A 6,134-nucleotide genomic window follows, 5' to 3' on the forward strand; every position below is an offset into this window, starting at 1 on the left:
TGGGAGGAAAAGACAGGAAAGAAATCATTTGAAGCCTGGCCTGTAGCCAGTGAGCACACTTATATGGTTAACATCCCTTTGTTGTGCTCCTGAGAACGGAAAACTCAACTTGGTCTCTTCTGCTTTTACTTTTTAAAAAATCTATTCTCATTAAGCTGTCAAAGAATTGGAGTCTGCCACCCTTGCCTTGCTAGCTTTATGCTTCGGTGACATCTGGTGGTCATCTCGATGGAGCATTTGCCAACACGGAAACATTTGCTTGTGGAATTTTGTTTCACAGGGTAACTCACCCAAATATTGTTCAAGCATTTGATTGGCAAGAGGCCTTTTATTGACTAATGTGTTCTAGTAGGACTAAAATAAAAATGCCCTTCTTAGCAGCTTTGTTCTCCTAAGTATATGCCTCAGAGTGTGGTGTGAGTCAACACCTAGTTTTCCCAGTCACCATGGACAAATGGCATGGAAACAGAAATGACTCTGTAGTCATGCCAAGTCAATTCAGCATTCACACCAAGGGGAGTATGTGTTTTGAACCGCATATGCATGTGTGCTTTGGCCTCTGCTAAGTTGATGTCAGTTAAATTAAGTTGAATAATGATCAGGGCTTTGACGGACAAGAAGGAAAGACGACAATAATACCAATTGCTGATAACAGTCAAACCTCATACTCAGAGTTTTGGTTAGCCACAAGATTGTATTTTTCCACGTAATACAATTTTTATCCCACCATTCCTCCAAGGAGTTTGGGATGCTATGTGTCATTCACCCCCCCCCCTCTACTTTATCCTCACAACAACCCTATGAGGTAGGTCAGGCTAAGAGAAAGTGATTGCCCAAAATTACCCAGCATGATTCATTAGATAAAGGACCACTACAAGGCCAAGACAGATAACTATCTGCAGAAATAACTGTTATGTTATCCCACATCCCATTCAATGCCTAATGTTGCCCATTGTGGGTTGGGAAATTCCTGAAGATTTCAGGGGTGGAACTTAGAAAGGGCAGGGTTTGGGATGGGACAAAGAGTCTACCCTCCAAAGGACAGCCAGTAGGCTGTAGCGGTTAAGAACAGGACAGGTGTGAGATGGTCAGCCCTCAGTTCTACTCTCGCCAAGTGCTGGACTCATTGCAAGTCCTTCTGCCTCCATTCACAATCTGTCACAAGCACACATGTCCTTTTCAGAGATGATGGAAGTTCTTTCTTTTTGATTTGGGCTTTGAGGCCTGGGGGTCAAGCCAGAAAAGGTTTATTGGCTGTGGCTGTAAGCTACTTATATATGGGCACATGATAGGAAATACGGTGCACACAGGCAGAGCATTCTTGGGTTTTTTTCTGCTGTAGTTCAAATAACTGAAAAAATAAGCCACTGTTAAGTGTAAAAATCTGCTTGTTTCCAGCTTGGTGTAGTAGTTAAGAGTGGTGTCTTCTAATCTGGAGAACGAGGTTTGATTCCCCATTCCTCCACATGCTGGGGGACCTTGGACAAGTCACAGCTCTCAAAATTCTCTCAATCCCACCTACCTCACAAGATGACCGTTGGGGGAGAGGAAGGCAAGGTGATTGTAACATAATTTCCTATATGTTTGGCAACCTTCATGGGGATTATGTATCCTAGGGTTGCCAGCTATGTGTTAGGAAATACCTGGAGACTTTGGGGGTGGAGCTAGGAGTGGTTGGTATTTGAATTCTGATATGTCAGCTACTTTTTTTCTGTTTTGCTGTTCAGAATCAAATAAGAAGCAGAAATTTATACAGTACTAACTTGTTTGGAACTGTGGAAGCTCGGGCAGGGCTCTGATCTCCTCAGGGAGCTCATTCCACCAGGTGGGGGCCAGGACTGAGAAGGCCCTGGCCCTTGTTGAGGACCGACGTGCATCTCTGGGGCCAGGGATCCGCAGCCAGTTGGAAGTGGCGGAGCATAAGACTCTTTTGGGGGTATAGGCAGGGAGGCGGTCTCTCAGATACATTGGGCCCAACCCGCTTATGGCCTGTAATGAGTACAGTGGTAGTCCATTCTTATTTATTTACTTTATCATTTATTTATTTATGATTTATTTATTTAACATTTTTATTGGATACTCAAGGCAGGTTATATGGTTTAACACATTGCAATCAAATAGCATGAGACAACTAAAAAGTAATGCAATAGGATGATTACAAAAATTAGAAAAATGCAAACAATACTGTGTTGTCCAAACTAGGGGGGGGGGATCAGCTTGTTACACAGTCTCAAATTATAGAATAATAGAGTTGGAAGGGGCCATACAGATCATCTAGTCCAGCCCCCAGCTCAACACAGGATCAGCCAAAAGCATCCAGGATAAGTATCTGTCCAGCTGCTGCTTGAAGACTGCCAATGACCAATAAGGGATATTTTGCTGATGTATATGTAGGCTTTATTCCTGCATAATATTGAGAAAGAGTAATGAGGTTAACCAGTTTCAAACTAAATAAAATATTTATTTAATAGCATTCAGACACACTAGCGGTAAACCAAAATTGCAAACCTTTGAAATCACAAATACAAATACACAAATTAAAACCAAGAATACAACTACCCTCCCCTTCCCAAGAAGCACACACACATGCACACACTAAGAATGGGAAGAGGATGACGGAAAGAGACCACAGTAGGGAGGAAAGGAGGTTCTGCGGATAATACTGTTCAAGCCAAGGTAAGTGAGAAGCTGAAAATCACAGGGGGTCCTTGTAGCAGAAGTCCAAGGAGGAGAGAGAGAAGCCTGCAAATAGCTGCAAGGGTACCTAGGTAGTAGGGGAACCTGGCACTCTTCTCACTGACCTGGGCTGATTCTTTTTAGGGAAAAATTCTTTAGCTCAACATTTTTATATCCCACACTCACCTGGTTGGCGTGGGGTGAGCAGCATAAATGTTAAAACTGATTAACAAATGACATTCCAAAGTGAGGTGGGTGTTTTTAGCATATTTACAGATAAAACTGAGTTGTCTCAATTGAGAAGATAGGGCCTTACAGCTGTAAGAGCATGATTGAGCATAGAACACATTGATACAATATAAGGTACACTGACGGCTGCTACTTCGAAGGGCTGAGGGTTCACATGGGAAAGTAGACTGTAACTTGTTACTGCCATCAATTGTATTGTCATTGTTTTGGGGTTTTATGCTGTTTTTATGTAAACCACTATGAGCCAGCTGTGCCCTAAGTAGCAGTGTCTAAATATAAATATAAATATAAATATAAATATAAATATAAATATAAATATAAATATAAATATAAATATAAATATAAATATAAATATAAATATAAATATAAATATAAATATAAATATAAATATAAATATAAATATAAATATAAATATAAATATAAATATAAATATAAATATAAATATATAAACTGCAGTCATATTCTTCAGAAAATAATTATTAGCTTCATAAAAATGTTCTTCCAGACAACTGTTTTACATAGTCTGTGGAATTAAAGAAGTATGGAAGCCTTTCTTGCAGTTATTGAAACCTTAAACTCTAAATATAACATTTGTCTCAGTAAATTTCATGCAAGGGAAACAGAAAGCTCTGTCACTCAAAAAAGAGGTTTTAGACTAAGAACACCTATTTGCTTCACATTCTTATTTTGTTTTGGAGTAAACAAGCTGGGATGGTGATTTTCTGTTCTGATGGCTTTCCACATTCTCATTTCACTTGCTATTATATTCTTGTATTTTCAGAGTGGTGGTGGTCCTATTTCCATTTGTTTTGTTCCCTCTAGTCAATTTGATATCAAAAAGTGTTATTTCCAGTTTATCTCTCTGGCAATTTAAGCTGCTGAGAGACAAATTGGTAATAAAGCCATTTAGTATTGAATTGACCACTAGGGGGACCAAAACACATGGGGAACAGGAAAATTCCCCAGAAGATATAGGAACTTAACCTTAAAAGTAGTAAAATGAGGATGTGGAAAAGCCCTAAGTCTGGAGTACAAATTGGTTCACATCTCTAAAAATTCTTAGTCTGCTGCAGTTGTTAGAAATGTAGCAGTTGTTGGATTCCAGTTATGAACCTGTCCATTTTCTTAAATATTAGGTTATTAAACTGATGCTAAATGAGACTCCCAATTTACAAGTCACAGCTATAAAAGGTTTTTAAAATGATGTATGAATTAAACAGAGAACTAAATCACTAACTCAAAGCTTCCAATAGTGCCACTTAGCAAATCGTAGGGTCAGCAACTGCCCCTCTACATGTATTTTCTGTTGGGGCTCGTGTCTTGTTGAACAGCCTTTCTGAGGAAATCAGGAAAGCTCCCACACTTGTCATTCTGCAAACTATATAAAACAGAAGGGTTCAAGAGGGCATTCTTGTAAAGGTAATAGGGCTATAGAATAATGGAATGATTCATGAGGGAGCTTTTTAAAAAAATGAACAGGGCTATAGATTATATTAATGTATGTTATGTCTGCTGTATGTATTATGCAATATTACAAAATCCAAGTCTAGTGGCACCTTTCAAATTAACAAAGTTTAATTCTGGGTATAGATGTTGTGTGCATACATATTTCATTGGATTCAAACTTTGTTCTGTAGCCTCAGACCATCATGGATACCCACATGGATCTCTTTTCATGGAATGTAGCAAATTTAGAGAATCAAAGGATGGGTTTAGTTTGGTGTCACATGCACTGCTGTTCATATGAGGGCCTGGCATCTGACCAACTTGTTCCCATTAGAAATCAGCTCCACACAGAGAAAGTTCCAGTTGTTTTATATCAATTTTGTAACATTTAGCAACTGCTTTTCTTAGACATTCACATTTTGTCATGTTGTATTTTGGAGTACACAAATACCCAGTTTGTCACTAGTTGCCTTTGGCAAGAGCCCATCTGATCTTGTGTTATAAACGAAATCCCTCCACTCAGGGAGAAGTATAGACATTTTCCTTCCTCAACCCCCCACAGAGAAACATTCAAATGACCAGATACCCCAGGTTTCTGGGTCACAATGCCTTTGTGGGTAGTTCCTGATGTATTAGCTGACCTCGGTATCTTTATATTCTCTCAACAAAAGTCCATTTGTTTTATTTATCTGGATGTTTCAGTATATCAAATAGATTATTGAAAAATGTTTCTTTTTTAAGAACTTGATTGTAAAGTTGGGTGTAATTGTTATAATTTCCCCCAGCATCCCAAATGTAGTACTTTTTCTGGAAAAATGCTTATCTTTCTCTATTGAAAACTGTCCCAGATACTGCAGTTTCTCAAGAATGTTTTCATACTGTGAATAAGTGAAGAAAACATCGTTTTGCTAACTTTTATTGATATATTCTGAAAAAAATATATCTTATAAGAAATTATTATGGATATCTCATATACATCAATAAATGGCAGCCAAAATGAGTGCTGAATCAGAAAATGAAATAATAAAATATTTAAAAGATATTTCAAATTTAAAGGTCATATCAGAGCACAAAAAATTTCTCTCCATGAGGATACAAAGCCTACAGAAAACTACTGAAATACACTTGTTAACTTACAGACTCTTTATTCAAATAACACAAACAGCAGTGAAGGAAGAGGCATGCAGACTTATCCTGAGAAGCAGAGCTAAGAGCATTTCAGCTGATACATCTGCCTCCAACCGGGATTTAAATACCTGCAGGGAGAAGAAGATAGATAAGTACCAGATGGAACTTAGATGCCGATAGCAAGTTAGCAAGATCTTACACACTCTCTCCAAAAAACACAAGCTCCTTGGAACTGATTTATGTATCATCTCCACATGACAAACAATAGCTCAAGATAATAACAATCAGCAAGAAACAGGTTGCATAAAATTCCTTATATCGCCATGTAACCTGTAATGCACATGTTTCTTTCCAGCCTTGCTCTACCTGTGGTGCACAGATGCATTATAAAGTTGATGTGTAAAGAGAATCAAAGTCCATGCTAAGCTTGGCTGACAAATAAACTGCAATTCTCATGGCTCAGGGGGAAACGTTAATCTTTGTTCTCCTGTCATCTTGAAAATACATGTTTCTGGGGGTGAAAAAAGAATGTGATTCTCAGAAAGGAAAAAGATGGGTGGGGACAGTGTTCTTACATGTATAACCGAATCTCAGAAAGGTGTGGGGAAATCATAGAATCATAGAGTTGGAAGGGG

At 38.4% G+C, this 6,134-nt stretch overlaps 1 long non-coding RNA gene across 2 annotated transcripts; it reads right to left on the reverse strand.

Moving 5' to 3' along the window:
- Positions 1–2,079: 2,079 nt before the first annotated feature.
- Positions 2,080–5,895, reverse strand: LOC143839830 (uncharacterized). Of its 2 annotated transcripts, none has more exons than XR_013231917.1 (3): positions 5,866–5,895; positions 5,509–5,627; positions 2,080–2,403 (listed from the first exon to the last, which is right to left on the reverse strand). It is a non-coding gene; the product is annotated as an uncharacterized LOC143839830 (long non-coding RNA). The 2 variants fall into 2 exon arrangements; XR_013231905.1 differs by having other exon boundaries at positions 5,830–5,882.
- Positions 5,896–6,134: the final 239 nt, after the last annotated feature.

The sequence above is a fragment of the Paroedura picta genome, chromosome 1 (genome assembly GCF_049243985.1).
Source record: "Paroedura picta isolate Pp20150507F chromosome 1, Ppicta_v3.0, whole genome shotgun sequence".
Lineage (NCBI taxonomy): Eukaryota > Metazoa > Chordata > Lepidosauria > Squamata > Gekkonidae > Paroedura > Paroedura picta.